The sequence below is a fragment of the Stegodyphus dumicola genome, chromosome X2 (assembly GCF_044657685.1).
Source record: "Stegodyphus dumicola isolate Sdum_Otavi_A_Nest chromosome X2, ASM4465768v1".
In the NCBI taxonomy this organism is placed as follows: Eukaryota; Metazoa; Arthropoda; class Arachnida; order Araneae; family Eresidae; genus Stegodyphus; species Stegodyphus dumicola.
The window spans coordinates 164,301,942-164,323,354 of NC_140781.1; positions in this window are offsets into that span (position 1 = coordinate 164,301,942).

The following is a 21,413-nucleotide window of genomic DNA, read 5'->3' on the forward strand; positions in this document are numbered from 1 at the left end:
AAGTTTCACGATGAATGGAGCAATGAGCAAATTTAGTTTCAGGTTCTACTTTTTTTTATTTGAGAAATAACCCCGGAATATTTTTTCCCGTATTTAAAACCCAAGCTTCGTCTCTGCATACAGTACTTTAGAAATTTTATTTGCAGTTGCTCTATAATGAAAGACACTCACAAAATGAATACTCTCCGCAATTTGTTTAGCTTCTTCGAAAAGTATGTAAACTAATAACTGAACAAAGTTCGGGATAGTATTAGTACTTTCATCCAATTCCAGTACTAAATACTCACTGTGTTTTATTTTTTGAAAAAGCGTAGAATATCATTAAGTTCGTCAGCAGCTTTTTCATTGAATAATGTTAAAACGATATCTTTGGTTGCTGGTAATGTAAGGTTTTCTTCAATAGTGTGAGCCTACCCAGTCTTGACAATTCTTAGGCTTACTAGGTAAGGAAATTTCAAAGCTTTCTTACTTGAAGTAACAAAACCTTTCATTACTTGTTTACTACTTTTGAACTCTGTCGACTTCCTCTTAAAATATTCTTCAGATATAATCCTTTAAATTGGCATACTTAGATAATAAACGATGGTTTCCTACTTTGATTGGATAATAATTCACCACATACAACAGACTGAGGTTAAAAACAATACATTCCATTTCCATTCCAAGAAAACCCAAATGATAAAATAACTTTCATTATATTTTCTATAAACAATTTTTCTTTTCTTTTCAATGTGATAGTAGATTGTCCTGGATCCATCACCTGTGAATCCTTACTTTTCCGCTTAGACAAACCTAACCATTTTTCCATTTTGAAAACCTAGTTTTGTTTTATTATTTTTACACAGACATTTAAATACCCAATATAATATTACGAGTTCTTCAAAAAGAAACGATGATATTCTCAAATCGCATAGACAAGTAAGGTATACAAAGCACAAGAAGACAAAATACCTGCTGTTAGAGACAGCAAATTGACGTAAAAATATGCTTCTAATTGAAAGTGGAGCAATATGGGCACGGAAATTACGGCGACATAAAATGAAAATATTCTAATAAATCCATAAACTCTAAAAGAATTAATGAGATACTATTATCTTTTTATATGAACTTATTTTTATGTCCTATTAAATAGAACATCTATTTCTATCAACCCTATCAAAAACTGAAATTTTTAATTTTATTTATGATAAATTTTGTTATATCAATGGCTAAAAGAATATTTGGGAAAATATTTTGCTTAAGTCCTTGAGCAAAGCTCAAATCGCATAAAGTTAGGAGTGTAACAGAAAAACATTTTAACCTGATGTTGGAGTATTTAATTTTTGAATTTAATAGTTTAAAATTTTCTCTTGCGTACCACCAGTGGTACGCGTACCACCGGTTGAGAACCTGTGGTTTAGTCTAAGAAAGAATTAATTGATAAATCAAAAAGTGATATAACGATACGCATAAAATAATGTTGTCCCTTCAAAACTTCGTAAACTTTTGTTTACGTTTTATGCAATAGTACTGAAATTGTAATGTACATATACATTATACTGCTTTTAGTAATTCCGTATCATCGATTTATCAGATATGAAGTTGTTGTTGTCTTGTCCATAAATTTCATGGAAGAATGGTTGTCAGAGCCCCAAGGAGGTTGGAGTTCCATTTTCATCCCCGTTTTGGGGATAAGCACCCCGGGGGATCTTTCGAGAGCCTTCCAGCTCTCTCTCCCTTACCACAATCCACATGAGAGGACTTTCGGCTCGCTATCTATTTAGAGTGCCCCCATGCCGCAAAGACAATATACAGTTACAAACATCCATTTCTTCTCCGGGATTCGAACCTGGTAATGAAAGTAATGAAAGTAAATGAATCTTACCTGTAATAATTTTTTTACTATTCTTTATCTCTAAAGTTCTAATCAATCGTAAAAAAAAATTTCCAAAAAAGCATTATTTAAAATATTAAAAAGGCTGCTTCCATTTATAAATTGAGACAGTATGTGATATACTGCTAATCCGCAACTAAATAATTGCATCGCAAGAAGAAGACAAAAAATTAATGTTTAATGAAATCCGTATGATATTTGAAATAGCTCTTAAATTTTATTTTGGAAAATGCTTTGGAGGAAAAGGAAAATTAAAAGGTAAACCTATGCTTGCTTAAAAAAACGCTTGCGTTTTCAGAAGTCAGTATTTGCAAATTGCAAACAAAATTTATACATTATTCTCTCAGCTGAAAGATAGAAATTTTTAAGTTTCCGAAATATATTTGATTTTCGCAGAATTCCAGGTACACAATGTTCGGAAAAATGCTTTTCTTGCATTGAATATTTTATGAACATCCCATCACTGTTCAAAATTTAAATATTTGCTTATGTATTCTGAGCTTGAAAGAGCGGTTCAATTTAAACCCTTTTCTGTGTTTTCCATTTGATAATAATATTGAAATGAATTTATAATATTGAATGTTTTAATGTCTGGCTGCTTTTTAATCTTATCTTTACGGGAATAAAATATGAAGTATAGAAGAGGGTTTACATTGAAGAAAAAAAAGTCAAATCGTGTAATATGTATCTTTCAAAGTAAAATCATGTCTTATGTGACTTTCAAAGTGAAAGTATATTTTAAATAGTTTTGACCAGTTTAGTAATTTCTAAACTTCAGAACTGTCTAAATCTTTTCGTATGAACAAATGAATTAATAACTTCGCTAGTTGCGGATAACATGCGTTGTATAATGTAGACGTTATTCGGAGTATGGACAAAAATGAACCGCAACAATTGCTTAAAAGGATTTGTTAAAATAACAAAAAATATCATGAACTACCGAGGCCCACGAGGATTTGTGAAATTGCGAAAAGCAGTTATCTAATGCAAGTCTTTTGTCACAGTTGTCCCCAGATGCGAAAGTAATCCTACAAGTTGTTGCGTTCTGTTTCGCTATTGGTTGATCCCTTAGTTAGATAAAAGGGTATCACACTCAAATGGTTCAGGTGCTCTCTCATTCATTTTCCAATATTCCACTAAATATAATTTAGCTTGTGCAGAACGACGTACTTCAGAGTACTATATTATTTCCACAGAAACTAATGTAAGACAACCAAGGTACTCAAGCTTAAAATATTCTAAGTTTAATTACCATGGTATTAATAATGCTTTGAAAAATTCTAATATCAAATATATATTCTTCTATTTGCGTTAGACATAATTATGCAGATTCCGCACAGAAAAACGCAGTTAATTTGTAAGGCTTTAGTTTGAGTTGAATTAACCTAGCACTCTTTTAGTTAATTAGTCCTTTTATATTTTATAATTCATTTCACCACTTTAAACTAATATAAAATAATAAAGAGTTGAAGGGCTGAAATATAGGTACAACTGCGATGATACACCAATTATTTACCATTGGTAGTACAGATGTAGTTCCGCTCCATTAGTTATTGAGCTATGCCCCAATTTTGTTGGAAAACACACTAACGACGTTCCGAGGGTCTCCTACCCCTCTTTCTCTACCACCAACCACTCGAGACGACTTTCGAATTGTCATGTATTTTAGGTGCCCTCTTGCTGCGCACACTCTATGCACTTATGCCTTTTCCGCGATTCGAACCCGTTTTCAGCGATAGACCAGCCGCAAGAAATAACCGATCACAGCTGCAATGGCTGAAGTATAGCACACCTTAGGTGGCATTTTCCCCGGCTGCCTCGGGCGGTATAATGGCTTGCGGAGGATTACTACTAATCCGAACTTAATGTCACAGGGTCGATTTCTGCATAATCCCTGGCTACTTCCTGCATAATTTCCTTACATGCTTATCTGTTGTGTTATAATGTCTTCATTAAGCCTTCCTCACAGGTGTATAGTTTAAAATAGCTTTAGTAACCCAACTGAAATGCTTCATGCATTTTTCTAGATCGCAGATGACGCGCATTGATTCGGAAGGCAGAATAAAATTATGCATAACAATGTCAGATTCAGAAAATAGGAGTATAAGAAGGGACGAAATACTGCAGTTAGAAGAAGAGAAGTCAATTTTATTGTTTGATTTCTTCCCTTTTAACTTTTCTTATCAAATTTTTAATAGACATAATAGTTTTTTGTAAAATTTGTAATGACATTTTGCATAGCAGCTTAAATTTTCAAACTATTGATAGCTTAGTTTTTAATTCTAGGTTAAAATGTTTTCAACGTATGCATTTATAATGGACTATTGTTTAAAGAAGAAGGGCATTCGAATGTAAAATTTATCACCAGCCTACATGGGGTTTGAGAATATATTTAAGAAGTTCTTACAGTTCAGTAAGTTCTTAACCGAAGTATGTACTTACACATCGTCCTTCCAAACAATCACGCTAGCAATATTTTTATGAGAGTTACCATAAATATCCACTTTTGATTATAATATGGATATTGCATATATAATTTTCCTTGATTTTCTGTCCTGTAGCTTACTGAATAATCCTGTAGATTATTGTAGGCAGAATAAAATTACTTTTCTTCTAACTGCAATATTACGTCCCTTCTTATACTCCTATTTTCTGGATTTGACATTTATGCATAATTTTATTGTGCCTTCCGAATCAATGCGCGTCATCTGCAATCTCGAGAAATGCATGAAACATTTCATTTGGGTATGGAAATCTATTTTAAGCCATACACCTGCGAGGAAGGGTAAATGAAGACTGTATAGTACAGAAGACAAGCATGTATGGTAGTTAGGCAGGATGCAGCCAGGGATTATACAGGAATCAAGCGTGTGACCTTAAGTTCGGATTAACAGTAGTCACCCTTCGCAAGCCACTTAACCGTCCGGGACAGCTGACAAAAATGTCACCTAAGATATGCTATACTTCAGCCGTTGCAGCTGTGATCGATACAATGATTAGTGCGTGTGGCTGTTTTATCGTTGACCTTGGGTTTGAATTTCGGAGAAGGCATAAACGTTTTAAGCGCACAGTGTGTTTGCGTCAAAGAGGCATCTAAAATACATGGCTATTTGAAAGTCCTCTCGAGTGGTTAGTAGTAGGGTAAGAGAAGTGAGGGACCCTCGGAACGTCGTTAGGGTGATTTCCAATAAGATTGGGGCATAACGTAATGGCTAATGAGGCGAGACTCCGCCTGTACTAACCAATGGTGAGTAACTGGTTTACCATCGTACTTCTACCTATATTTCATGTACGCAACTTCTTATTCTTTTATGTCTCTGTCTGTCTACATTCCTAAGATAAAATATGACTTTCTCACTGCTGTCTCAAAGAAGATGCATCTTTCGCACTGTAACTCTATCTTAATGAAATGGGATTTCAGGTATGCGATTGTATTTAGTGTCAGCAACTAGGATTTAGCCCGTGAATCATGTGATAATTGTCACGAAAGTGAAGTCTTAACATTAGGTAACAAAAATATGTTCCCCTTGTATGTAATGTAATGTGCAATGTGATTCAAATATCCCATTAATATAACTAGCAAATGTGTGTAAAGCGTATAATTGTCTAACTCGTCGTAGCTTCAGTCAAAGCACTATTTAAATGAAATTAGTGTAATATCAAATCAGAGTACTGTATGTAAACAGTGTATTGTCACACTCAATTTAATGTATTCACATATATGAGCATGACCTACTGCGTCAGGTCCATGCGCTAGCTCTCAACTATGCGTAAAATGATTATTTGTAGTAACGTGTTAATATATTAATGAGTTTGGTGTTAATGTTAATTAATTATTAGTGTATAATGATTATTTGTACTTTGTATACGTCTTTACTTATTTTATAAGTGACCAGTTTATGTGTATTATGCGTGTAATTGTTTAATAAATTAGTAGTATTGGCTACAGTATAAAATATAACCAGCGTAATGTGTAATTCAGTGTGCGTGTCAATCTATGTTTAGGCTTAATTTATGAGTCAATCTTAAGTTTATGTTTAATATCTGCGTCAGTGATTTTGTTGTATGTCTATGTATGAGAGTAATACCAAGTGTAAATTAGCAATGCCTTGAAAAAATGTGATTGCAACCATGCGTAATGTCATGTATCATCTACCTCTGTGTGGCAATGTAATATCTTATTTAGGTTCAATAAACTCCTGATATGTTCTTGGGACGCAGGAGGGTGGTTGCTCTAGATGGATGCTGGTTCTGGACTACAGCAGAATAGTCTTTGAAAGCCGCCCGGGCCTGCTGTCAACTGCCACATGTCCTGTAGATTAAAAACGAAAAGGGAACCCCTGATTTTCATATGGTAAGTCGGGTCTTCGATGCTTCGGTTTTTCTGCCGTGTTTCTGCACAAAATTTCAGTTAGAATAGTTGTATCATATATCATCAAAAAGAATAAGTCATAACGTGCTCTTATATATCAGGTGCGTTTTTGCGACGTATATGAAAATTAATGTCGACAAATTAGCGAGTTAGAATACGCACATTGTGAGGAAATATTATGTGATTGCATCTCAAAGGTCTAGCACACCGATTAATTTCGCAGATTATATCTACAGAAGCAGAATAACACAAATATCAGTTCTGCGTTTGCATAGTCAGCAAGCTCCAGTGCTTTTATAGGCATCAGAGTCATAATACAGATAAGTGTTTTTAAAAGTGTTCAGTGTTCGTATCCGGTGTCGTGTAAATTAATAATCATTAGCTCTTATGATATGGATACCTCAGGTATAGAAGAAAAGCAGAAGCAATAAGTTTCAACGTAGGATTCATTCTCTTTCACCTCTCTGAGTTAATCTTAAAATACAGTCGAAGTAATTGTTACAAACAAAATACCATTTAGTTACACTTCAATCAGTACTGTAATAATTTGTATATTGCGGATAGAACATTCATATTCTGTATCATGTGGAATAAGTTAAAACTATACGTTTGTTGTCTAGAACCTGTTTTATTGTCACATAATTTAATTCTTGACCATTATTGATAAGTACTGATTTGGAACTTAAATCTTGAATTTGTACGTTCGTTTCACTGGCACCTAATTAATTGTTTAACTATATTAAGCTCCAAAATTACTTCTGGTTTAAGTTTGCTGTCAATGCCATTGGATTACTTTAACGTTTATATTTGTTTATGTGTAAACTACAGCTGCAGGAGTAATTCTATGGCCTGCTTTCCTAAATAAATTCGCCTAAAATAACTCATTAGTCACCAGTCCCTAATATTTAAAACCCAATCGCCGTCTCCCAGATCTCTACTCATTTAATTCATTTAAATGCATTCCTAGCTAGCAGCGCTATATTTCCCGTAGCCTTCGCAACTCGTCAATTAACATTAATTACATCCTAAATACTTAATAATTCTATTTCTAATCCCCCCTAAAAATTTTTATCACCATTGTTCAAAGCGTCTAATAAATACATTTCCATTAATACCACCCAAAACCTCTGTCGTCCTATCCCTGTCTTAACTAATTTCCCTCATTAACATTATTTAATTCGTAACTGACCCCCTAACCACCAAAAAACTAATTATCACCCCCTTTCAATTCCTCTAATCAATATCTTCTCTTAAACTCCCCCCCACAAACTCCGTCGCTCTTACTTTTCCTAATTAATGTTTTTAGTAACTTTAATTAGTTCCTAACACCTCAACAAACCACCTAGAACTAATAAATACTCCTGTTCCACCCCTCTAATACTCTTTTTTGATATCATCTACCATCCCCTTTACTTTTTAATTAATGTTTCTCGTTAACATTAGCCCATAACCCCCAACTATCCTATAAACTAATAACCACTTAGCACTTCTGTATTTTTAGCACATTTTAAACTACCCCAGCTTGCTTATTATAAACATAAAAGAACTGCGCCTGCAATGCATAATTCCTGATTGATTAGCATAAATGAAATACAGCTAGCGTGTTTGTTAGACAAATTCCAGTGTTACTATCTATGTTACAGGAATACTCACAAACCAAAAACTTAATAAGAGTGCAAATAGTACAATATAATCAACTTACTGCAAAAAAATAGTACAGAGTGATTCGAGTAATTTTTTAGCGTATTACAAAGCAGATCATAACCTAACTTCCTGAATAAGGGAGCTGTAGCTTAGAATAACTGCTTAGTGTATTTCATATTTTAGATGAGTGCATATTACCGCAATTCGACTAGAGTTGACCACATAGTGCATAATATTCTAGTATAGTGCACATTTCAATAACAAAATTGCTTCATGCAATATGAACGCTACAAACATGTTAACTTATATCAATAGTAATCAAATAAGCATAAATGAAATCTTAACATATGAGACAACTTTGTACTATTATAAGATCCTCGCTGCCCATTTGGAGTGAGTAGTAATTGTTACCAGTAAAAGTAGTAATAAATTCAGGCTCCTGCAGGATAACTAAACTAGGTACAGGGAAAAGGGACTTAGGACCTGAGAACTCAGTTTCTCAAACAGAAGCGGTGGCCATTTGAAAGGCGTTAGCGGTGACAGATGTCTATGATGGGGACATGTATTACAGTTTCTCGAGCAACCTCTCAGTAAATAATTTGATCCGAAAAACCCCATCCATCTTGTCCATTGCATGAAAGATGCTCCGTGTAAATGAGCGCCAAAAGCTTATTAAGATTTCCTGGATAAAGGCCCATGCCGGACCCAAGGAAATTAAGAAGCTGATGAGCTTGCAAAAGAGGCCGCAAGCAAGATAGATGCAAAAATTTTGTCCACCCTATTTCCAAATTCATATTTCAAGAAAGGAATCCTAACAGTTGCACTAAGACATTGGCAGGATGAATGCGATGGAATTCCCCATGGTAGAACTCTTGTCTTTTACAACAAGGTATCCACAGACCACTTAAGTTCAGCGCCATTCAAAACCCGTTTCGTCACAGACCGTGGTCCCTTTCTTCTGAAAAAGGAAATTCACTTCTTCTAACCTCTGTGCGTGCAGCGAGGCTGGATTCACAGATTCACTGCATAACAACACACCCGCTCACAGAGGTGTGGCACATGCGGCTGCAGGACACTGACAACCCATTTAAGAGATTCTAAAAGGTAGTAAAGTACTACTGTCAGGAAGTAGGTGATTCTAAAAGTAGGTGATAGTCCTTAAGAAATTAAAAAATATAATGGAAAAAGTATAGTCACTACTGCGGGAGCAGTATCACGCTGATTTGTGTGCTCCTATGTAATGAAAAAGGCATGCAGTAAATAGCATGTGCACTATAAATAGCATTCCTGCAGACAATGACTGTAGCACTGTCCGTAATGAAACACAATGATTGCAGTGCTGATGACACAGTAATGACAGCAGTACTGATTGTAACGAGTAATTAGTAATGAGGAATATATGTAGTGTAAGGTTTGTGATTTAAGTTTACCAGTTATTTATAATTTCAGCTTTTACTATAACTTCTTCTTTCCGTTTCCTCAACAGAATGTGAGTTAAATTAGACAGTGTTTATAACACTGAGGTTTTGGTTTATAAGTCAGTACATGTTTCTGCACCTCATGGCCATGTTATGTAGCTTCTGCCAGTTTTACTAAGTTTGTAATTATACTGCTTTGCGTTATTGCTACCGACACTTACATTTGATACACCGGTTAGAGTTTTTGAGACAACTTAGATTTAAATTTAACTGTGCTGTCTTCAATTACTAGTCTACGTTTTAAATTTAAATTTCACTGTTACTTTTGTTACATCGCCGCAAGTGGTGGTTCATTCTGTTAGCACAAGAAGTCCATTTATATTCAAAGTTCTGTTTTAATAGAAAGGTTCTTTAAGCCTTTTCAAATCTCTGTAGTTACAGACACAGCGGCAATTCGCTTTATGTCTATTAGGGTTTGGAATTAGTTTATGCTCCGAAAGCAAGCCACACTCTACAGTAGTACTGACTGTCATACTGAAACACAAAAACACAATGACATCTGTCCTGACAGTAGTACTAACTGTAAATTTGGCTTATAATGATTGTAATTGAAAAAGCACATAATGAGTAGCACAGGTACTACAGATAGCATTTCTGCACACACTGTATAAGGTATTTATCCCTCCTTCTTAGCATGCCTTCGTAGTGTGCTCGTCTGCACGCTGAGCGTGTATTCCAGAGGTCCGTGTTTCGATTCTCGGCGAAGGCGTTGCACTAGCGCCCGAAATAAAAGGGTGATGTAATGTGGAATGCATAATGTTGATAATGTTTGGTTTCACAGAATATTGTGCTTTGTGAATAAAATTCGTCATAAAAACTGTCCTTAATGCAATAAGTAATAGATAATGTAAAAGTATATAGTTCTTTAGAATAATGCATATTGTGTATAAAGTGCATCATGTATAGTACTGCAGAAGTGTACTTTAAGAATCACTGTTCGTGAGATAACGTTTAATATATAATGCATAAAGTATTTAGCTCCTTAGAATCATGAGTACATTGTACAACGTGCATCAGATTAGCCTATGTAAATTGCCCAGGCTGTTCAGACCCCCTCTCACTTGTTCACCTGTCCTACAGATTCGGTTATTTTACCATGTATTGAAGAATAAATATAATCAAAAAGAACAGCCCTTGAGATTAAATGTCGCTTAATTTATTTTTGCATGATAAAGTAATTCATAAACGTAGCTTAATAATTGAAGTACGAACACATTTTTGAAAACCTGTGGAAATCTTGCCGGAAACTATTGCCTTTATATCTCTTTAAAAGAATGTTCGCTCATCTGTTCAAGTTCTTCAGCTAGGATCTAGGTCAATGAAATAACAGCAAAATTTAATCTCTATGGCGTACAATATCGTGATTAGAAACTGAAAGATGTATAAAAGAGAAAATATTATCAAGGGCATCTAGTTTATTTATGAATATTTTAATAAAATCAAGTACATAACTCCCAGTTTTGAAAAATAAGTTTTTCTTTATGTACGGAAGTCCTTAATGAATGAAATTTAAAAATTTCCTTTTTGGGAACAAATATGTTAGGTCTCAAACAAAACAAAATCCAGGTTCATGCTTTGTCTATAAAAATGGAGAACACGTATTTTTATCAACTGCATGAAGTCTTGCAAACTAAATATTTGGTGCAGAGTAATTTATTTTTCTTTTGATTATTTTAATAACGTTTCAAATAACGACATAACTCTGCTTTCGGTCCATCGCATTTGATATCTTCTCTTTAATCTAGCTATTCTAGTATAGCAGATATTCTCGTATTACGGCAACCTAAAAATGTTTACCAGCTCTTTCTAATTTTTTGACCGACTGTGCCCAGAGCCGCTCATTGCAGAATGTAAAATGAATTCGTCAAAATATTATCCAATGATTGGGAACTTTACTGAAGGAATAAAATAACTAATTTTGAAAATTGTACGAAAATTTGACACTCGGAAGACAACTGAAAAATCGAAAATATAATCGAATATATGTATACCGTTTATTATTAGATACTGGGCTATTAACAAGAAGTTTCTGGTTAGTAAGTTTTTCTCAGATGTTTTAATCGTTTCAAAAATAAAGTTTTATTTTTGAAAATTGTAATGTTATTTCTGCTTCTGCTCTGCTTTTATAAATATACTTATGAATAAAATAACGGTTTACAGAACGAGAATTCTGGCTTCTGTAATTAAATCCTTGATTTTTAAGTAAATTCTAATATTTTGTATAAATAATTTTGAATTTTTTTACAGGCAATTTTGACAATTATTCCAAAATCGTCATAGTTCACGTGCAAAAGACAACGAACCAACAACCAAAATGGGTTTTATTTTAAAATTGACGTACTGATGTATACAAATTTGGTACCAATATATTCAGTTGTCTGTATTAGATACACAGTTTTATATTATACCCAGTTATTATCCAGTGTTATAAATTTGTTTGAGATATGAATAAAATTGCTACTTTTTATGAGTCTTAGACATAATATATTACTTGCGAAATTCTGTAAGAAACTGATATTTTATTTCTAAAGAGCATTTGGCTTTTAATTTGAATTAATTATCATTGTAATCAGGTAAACCATACGGCTCATTTACATTTATTACTGGAAATATTAAAACATAATGTAACTCGGGTAAAGACATGTTAATTTTCAATTTGTTTTTGTTTTATACGTGTGTGGAATTGCATTTTCGACCAGACAAAGTGCATAGAGAAATCAAAATATTTGATGATAAATTTAGAAACGTTTGTAAATTTTGAAAGTGCTATTTAATATCACATAAATCATGAAATGTAAAGAAAGGAAGACCTTAAGAAAATACTTATCTTTTTTCGAACATATAACATTTTCTTAAAAATTTATTTTCTTGCTGTTTTAGGGAAAATAGAGATTTCGACAGAAATTCAGCCCTATACCAGTGACAAATGCCTCCTTATGCAATATGTTTGCTTGTAGATTTAGAGAAACAATTTGTTTTGTGATTGACAGTGCTGCCCTGTAAAAGAGTTTTTAGGTTTAAAATAAGCAGATCTATCTCATGTATCTTTATATGATAATGAAAGCAAAGTATGCCACTATCATGTAACATGTTTTATTTCACTGCGCTGTCAGATTATCGACTGGAACGACAGTTTATGGTATCCCTATTCAGAGTCAAGACTTTCTTCTATTAAGAGATGTTAGCTGTGTGCTTTTAAGAGGATCACCAGACGATAATACATATTCCAAACCGCCAGACATTTGCATGGTTTCATCAAAGATATATGAAACGCATTCCTCAGAGAGACGGACTATGAATCGGAAATGCTTCTCCAAACCACCCACTTGCAGGTTCATGAGCTGGCTCTAATTGCACCCATACATGCATGCGACATGCGACGGAGGACGTGGGCACCATCCCTCTACCATTAGGGTTAATTGGTATAGCGCCACGTCCACCTGTGTCTAGTGAAACGTGCCAAGGTCACTGAGTCCACAAAAACGCCTCGCACCGACCACTGAAACCCAGCGTCTGATGCAGGCCACATTGCATCAGCTATACCCTTGCGGCCACTGGGAAATTATTTTACAAATATTGTAGAAAATGACATGGCTAAACAAGGGCCATCACTGCTGCTGCAGGCTGAATTATCAGACATTAGTATGCACAAGTTGCTGAATTATATACCAGATTACTAAATTATATATTGGAGTACAATATGGTATAGAATCATGTAATGCATAGTAAGATTATGCTAATGCTCAAAATACATATTGAAACAGGAAGTATTATACATATTGAATTATGACACTTACTGTATCTGAACATACTAAGATATGATATACATAATGAGGTTATACAGATACTTCTGAGACTTGAAATACATGGTGAAACATTAAATACTGTACATACTGAACATGAGCATACTATGACTGAGCATATTGAAACATGAAATATATAGTGAGATATTACTGATTACGCTAATTACACGAGATACCTGATGAAACATGAAATACTGTACGTACTGAGACAGAAAACATACTATAACAGAGCATACCGGAACGTGAAATGCATGGTAAGATTATACTGATATAAGATACTGAATTATATACAGGATTGCTGCATTATATACAAGAGAGATATTTGTATAACAAACATAGAAGGCATAGTGAGATTGTACTGAGACTTGAAAAACATGTTGGAACAGGAAATGCTGAACATACTGAAACATATAACATACTATAATTGTACATTCTAATACGTGAAATACATAATGTACTGCTACAAAGTACTGAGTTATATACGGAATACTTAATTATATCCAGGAGAGATATACATATGTCAATATTGAATTGTATAGAAAGGTTATACTGGTGCTTGAGGTACATAGTAAAGCACATTGTATCTGAGCATTCTGAAACACGAGGGTAACATAATGAGGATATACTGAAATAAGATACTGATACTAATACTTATGTTATACTGATATTTGAAAGACAGAGAAACATGGGAAACTGAACATACTGAAACATGAAACATGCTGTTACTGAATAAAATGTGACATGAAGTACCTTGTGAGTTTATACTGATGCAAGATGCTAAATTAGATACCGGATTACTGAGTTATACAAGGAGGATATATGAATTACAAATTTGAAATACATAGTAAGGTAATTGATACATAGAAAGGGTGACATTATGCTGATATAAGATAATAAATTATATACAGGATTACTGAATTAAATATGGGAGAGAAATACGTATTATAATGTTAAATACGTAGCAAGATATGCAGACAGACGCTACAAGAATACATAAACAAAACAGTTCACTTGGTGACAGGACATAGGAGTGTGTGATAATGGCGTATATAAATTACAGACTTGAGATGCATAGTGCGGTGATATTGAAACATAGAGAGGGTGAGATTATACTGATACGAGATAGTGAGTTATATACATGATTATTGAATTAAATACCTGGGGGAAATACGCATTGCAAATTTAATACGTATAGTGAAATTGCAGACTGGCGTTACAAAAATACGAAGATAACAGTGCATTGGTGGCAGAATATAGGAGTACATAAAGCATACATTTGGTATTTCATGTGTACATATGATGCTGCTGACTGTGATTACAGATGCTGCCATTACTGCGTTTTATGAAGACAAAGTACTTGTATACTACTGCTGCATACATAATAAGTTAGAGCCATTCATATGTGCAGTTGCAATTATATAATGCTGCCAGTGAGCTCCCTTTAGCTGGTATGGGAATGTTGCATGATGCACTAAGTACTCTTAAATGGTTTACACTTGGCATAGGTTTGTTCCTAAGCCCATAAGCTTGTCAACAATTTTTGTAATGCTGCGTTCGAGATGTCGCTGCTTAATTATGAACCTGCTGAAGGCTAATCTGTTTGTCTCTGGGAACGGGATGTGTAGATCCTCCGTTAGTGAGCATTTTTCGACATAGTGTTCTGGCGTTCCCAGTTCACCGCAGCAACATAAGGAGGTAGTCGTCTTGCCGAATCTTTCAAAGTAGACTGGGAACGGGCCATGCCCGGTAATATAGTAGACCAGTTGTGGATTTACTATAAGACGTTCTGGATCAACCTTTGGCAGATGCGCATACGCACGACGTCCTGTCTCATCGTTGTTCCATGCCTCTTGCCACAGTGTGAAAGCGACCTGTTTCAAGCTCTTTTTTAGATATGAGGTGGGCCATGGAATTTGCAGTGTCTCTGCATCATTATTTTGGGCTGCTTCTTTTGCGAGCCGATCTGCGGCCTCATTCCCAAGGTTGCCAATATGCGCTTTTGTCCATTCTAGGTTGATTTTTAAGGTCTTGTGAAAAGAGAGTTGTTCTTGAATTGCTGCAATTATGGGGGAGCCGTGCATAGGATTTAATATAGCATATAATGCTGACAGACTGTCTGTTATTATAAAACTGTTTTGATGTCGATATTGGGTAATAGTGTTTATTGCGTGATAAATGGCTGCGGCTTCGCTTTGAAAAACACTGTTTCTGGATTCCAAGTGTCCTTTCCATTGGCGTATTGGTTGCTGTTGCCGAAATGCGATGTATGCACAGCCAACATTCTCGTCAGTTTTTGAGCCATCTGTGTAGAATACGATATCATTGTCCGTAGCTCTTGTGTTTTGCTTAATATTAATGTGCACGCCTTGGCCTTGCGTCGACGGGTGTGTGTGGAGGCGATTGGACTCCCGTTCTAGGTTATCTGCCGTAAAATGTCTGTATATGACAGTCACTGAGAAAATAGTAACATATGGAGCTGCAATATGGGCCTCTCCGATGCAAGGACGCAAAATAAAATATTGCACCCATACAATGAGAAACACATTCAGTTACTGCAACCAGATAATTTCCCAGAGGCAACTGCTTTTTCTCAATGGTACCTTTAGAAGAGCGCGGCGCACCCTTTCTTTCGGCTTCGGTCTTCATTTTAGGCGAGGCGTTTTTCTCTAGGAATGGGTGCTACAATGCAGATAATTCGTACATACGGGTGACGAAGAATCCATGTTACAAGAACATGTCCAGCACAACACAAGTTAGCTGACATTATTTGATTCCACATTATGGGGGACGACTTACTAGGCTCATAACTCTAGACTCTTCATTCGGACGTCCGGTATTATAACATTTTTGGTTCAGGGATTTGGGCTTGAACTGTTGAATGGATAACAGATCCAACAGTCGTTGTCCATGTTCCAGCATTTTAGTCGGTATATTCGGGAGCACTTAAATGCGATATTTTGTCAACAGTAGCTGTGGCAGTAGCTGTTAATATCTCATTATGTGGCATTTTAATGAACAAAATAATGTTTTTCGTTTATTTGTCTCTTTTTTTCTTTTCTCAAGTTCTTTGAACGCAGAAGTAGCTGTTCCGACCCTGCATTGCTATCAGATCTCATTTTCTATTCAAAGAAACCTGCCCTTTCTTGAAGTTTGTATTCTGGATAGCGAATGACTATATACATTTCATCGGTTTCAGGTATTGTATACGGTATGGTAACTTGAGGGTTATGTTTCAAACGAGATTTTTGTTTCCTAGTTTTGTATGCAAATTTCTTTCTTGCAAATGGTTTGGATATTCTGACGTCTGAGGGAATTAGTTGAGATGCGTAACTGTTACGTGTAACGATAACGCAGCCACAATTTTATAGTGTATGTCATATTCTTCTTGTCAGTTTCGTTCACAATTCGGCTGAGTTTCTTTACACTTTTAGAAATGTTGGTGTAACATTTCCAATTCCTTTTGTAAATCTCTCCAATACGTTGTGAATGTTAGCTGTTTTTTAACATAAGTATCATATATGACAAAGCTCCTACTTCACATACACTAGAGAGCTCCATTACTTCTAAACCACCTTAATTCATCTCATCTCACACATGATTTACTAAGTGCATCATATAGTTGAAAGATCTGCATCTCATCGTCTTCAATCTCCGTTTGTTGATTTTATTCCAGTTGGTAAGTAGGTGCGTAGGTAGAAGTGAATGGGATATGATAAATTTCGCCATGAATGCACCTATAGCGCCCGAGCACACTAACCATCTGGGGTGCTACCTGACGTAACAAAGGTAACAAAGTGATCTATAGCATTTCTAAACATACTTTAGTGTTACAAACGTAGTAACACATAAAACTTGAGCCACAGATTTATGTCAAGATTTATGTCTTGACTTAAATCTACGCTAAACTCAAGGTTGTTGTGTTACTAATTTTATGTTTCTCTTAGTGATATTCTCTTCACTTTTCCTAGCTTAATATTATTCTCAATGAACGAGAAAATGTGAAAATGATGTTGTTCCTTAGGCCTCACAAAGTACATCAAGAACATTTCGTACATATTCATGTGCCACCCGCGGCTGTGTGCATTACGAAAGACATGCAAAACCCTTTTGATTGATGAATTCAATAAAATCATATTCAAACAATTTAACTCAATACATACTTCACCAAGACCTTACAAATTCTCGCTTCTCAACTTCTGAGACACTGTACACATAAAGCACATTAGTAATGCTATAAGCAATGAATATAAGTTTCATATTTCAATTGTAGCTATATATCTTACTTCATGAGTTGTCAACATATTGGAATTAAATCGATTACATGAAGAGCTGTGTTCGATTTTCATTGTACAATAAAATGCCCATCACCGGCAAAATTTCTAAATTTATTCTAAAGGGAAATATTTCTTGCAATATAGAGTGCTAGTTTCTAGTAAAGCGTCTTAGCATATTTTAAACTTTTGCTTTTGTTCCGCAAATTGATCCAGCAGTTTTCCAAGTTGAATGTAAACGGTTTCCACTTAAATATGCTATCCTGTAATTGCAGATGTTCCTACGCCAAGTAATATTTCTAACTTGATTTCCTATGTTCGTAATCATCTCACAACGTCTCACAAGATATTTTTCTATCTTATTTCTTCTATATACTCAAGGGTTCTCTCGCAACCCAGAGAAAAGGCTGAATACTGGTAGCTTGGCTCGGGTTTGGATCCTGGCGAATGAGGAATTACTGTTTTGGATCCTGCATGGGCGTTTTCATGGTTATCCCTACGTGTATGCGGATATGAGTCAGTTTTTTTTTTAAATGTCCACTGAAGGCATGCCCCCTCTTAGGCAGATAGACTTTGCTTGATTTGTCGTAATAACGTGAACCAAACCTCTACGTTCAATCCGTAAGTCCTTTCTGTGACTTGAAGATCATTCTTGTATTACAATAAGAATATGTAATATGAAAAATGTATGAAATTTATATGGAAATCATTCTTGGTTTGAAAATGTAACCAGTGTTCTCTCTTTAATGCAAGAATGATTTTCATCCTGTAATAATAGCAATCGATTGAAGAGATTTAACCTGTTTGATGTACTTACAGTAAATTTTTTAACATCAGTAATCTTTTGAGACCTCATAAATGCTGTCTTTTATTTTTCATTTGAAACATACTAAGATAATTTTTTGTAAGTAAGATATTTTCCCTAAATAATGAGAAAAACATATTTTATTTAAATTAAATTGAAAAGGTAGTTGAGAGACATTTATGAAGTTTTTCTCAATAATTAGCACTATTTTATTTATTCTCATTTTTTATGTTGAAACTTGATTAAGTATTTTCATAAGTTACTATGCAATCATATGTAAAATATTACATTATATGTATACGTTTTAAGCCAAAGTATCAAAAGTTTTGCATACTAGGCACTATTTGCTTATTTTAAATGTATAATCAAATTTTTAGATTAAACGTGACATTTTGAGCCCAATGAAGTGCTTCCTTGCTTTATAGAGCATTGTACCTGTCATCGTAGAAATTTCTTAGAAATTTTATGGCTTTAACAGACAAATTTTCCGGATAATTTTCTGTGAAAATATAACTTAAGTAATGCATATGCCATAGAATACATGTACATTTTTCAGATACACAAGCAGCTATTTTCTTAAATCATCAATACTTTAATTCTACGTCGAACCAACTGAACCAATTGGTGCACAAACTCGAATTAAATAGTTTCAAGTAAAAGAGTAACCTTCTTTTACAAACTCTATCTCTTGAAAATGAAAATATTGCACAAGCCAGTCTTTATAAAATACCAGCAATTATTTGCGAAAACAAGTTGTTTCAACCAATTGTTTTTTGTATGTAGGCTTCGTCAGCTGATTTCCTTCTCTGGATTAATATGCTGATTAATCTTATAAAGGGCTTAAGTGTGAAATGAATGCGATTGAAAGCTTTATTGAAATCCCATCGTTAGATCCAAATAGCTGCATCTTTACAACCATGTGTTTTCTTAGTAGCCTTGTGCTTGTATTAATGATTACAATAGTCTTAAGAAAGCCTTATTTAGAACAACAAATGCAACTTTTCATAAGGAATGAGATGCGTTTCGTTGCAGCCCGTTTCTTGTATGTTAGAAGAGAAATATGTAGCGAGGGATATCTTGCTACATAAAATGAGTATTTCTGTATAATTTAATTTACATTATTATGTGAAGTTCGAGACCTAAGTAAAAACTTACTTTATTTTCATATTTCATTCTGAGTAAATTTACGTTGTGTGAGTAAATTAAAACACAACTCAGAAGGACCATTGCCTAAGCAAAATGTGCCTTCATGAAGATCTTTTTGAGTGAAACTGGCTTGTACTCAAGTTATGTATAGGGAAAATAACGAAAGTGTTCATGTTCATACGCAGGTCTATTGACCAGAACTTGAGCTCTGTTGAGCTATCAGTACTCAGATGTCAAATTAATTCTACAAGACCTCGACAATATATCTGCTTTAAAAACATTATGCTTGAGTAAAATACTGCTTAAGGGTAAACTTGCACGTTTTCATGATAGTAGCACCTTTATATTCTTTTATATATAAAGCACCACGAATAGTCTCACGTAGCTAACCTGCTGAGTCGTCGGATATGGACTAGGAATTGCTAGTGGGAATTGCTAGTTCTGAGTAGTTATACTACTTGATCACTGATGAGTCTACAAATAGTTATTTTAGTATTTTCTCATTTAATGCACGCCGAGAAGAAGAGACATTTGAAGAGGTTGGCAACGAAGAACAGAAACAAAATTTGCCGGCATAAAAAATCTAAATTGGTATAAAATAGATATTTATTAATACACCAAGATGAAGTTTTGACTTTTTAAGCAACGTATTCCTCAGCAGGTTTTCACAGCATTTATTTAAACATAACTCCCTATTTTCAGTTTTTTAAGTCGCATGAGATACAAATTATTTGTAGATTTATATTATTCTTAAGATTACGCTATCATTTGAGGCTCTGATTCTGAATCTTCTTCTTTAATGACAAGCTTACATACTCATAAATTTTGGCACAATATATTGGATTTTGAATTAAAGTTATTACTTCTGTTTTAACTTAAATACATATATTAATACAGAGTATGTGCTTGGTATTCGCAAAATTTATTATGATGTGATCTTACGGACAGCAGACAAATGTACATTTTGTTTTCAAAAGAAACAGTTTTAAGATATTTAGAATCACTATGCGTATTGCATAAATTCTTTAGTCTTTCCCGTGAATACGATGATGAAAAGTGAAAAACATATTTCATTACCCTGTTTGTGAACATAGTAAAAGCATCACATATAAATATAAAATTATGGTAGATAAGTATCAAACAATTTTCCTCCATAAAGAAATCCTTCAGTTTAATCCCCAGGACGAAAACGTAAACTAATTCTGAGCATTTTTTCAGGTGTCACAGGCTCGGAATGCTTCAGCTTTTAGACAAGGACAAGAGTTACTGTTCGTGTTTTGTTGTGACTTTTGTGGAAATTCTATCAAAATAATTCATTATAATTATACAAATGATTTCCTTGTATACATCTCTTATTAGTAACAGAAATGCAACTTCATATTTGAATATTTCATGGTGTACATCGTGAGGTATACCGACGTAATAATTTATCGTGACACACCGATTAGAAATCTCTGTAATAAAGTATTTAAAGTTAATATGTTGTCAAATGTTCATTTCAATCCGAAATATTTGAAGATGAGAACTAGACTGCATTCTCGTCCTCATTTCATGAAAATCCGACAGGCGAAACTCTGCAATAAAGTATTTAAATTTGGTGATATAAAAATAAATATATTTAACTCTAAATATGTGAAGATGAGGATTTTATAGGCATGAGAAAAGAAGGCCAAAGTATAAATGAACAACACTCTACATTAACGTCTATTCAGAAAAATTATGTTTGGTTGGCATTTATTTGCACATTATTTTTTGCTGTTACTGTAGAGACATTAGGATTAATTGGAAGCAGGCAAGATGAAAAATGAGCAATAGCCTTCACCAGGAATCTAACCACGGACCTCTGGAATACCGGCCCAGCGTACAGAACCACTACACCACGAAGGCACGCTAGAAAGGCGGGAGAAATACCTTATATACTTCACCTTTTAAAGGGCGACTGGGGTTTTTAGGGGACACAATCACCAACTCCTGGGTGATGAGACATCATCATCCACCACCCTTTTAGTTCGGGCGCCATT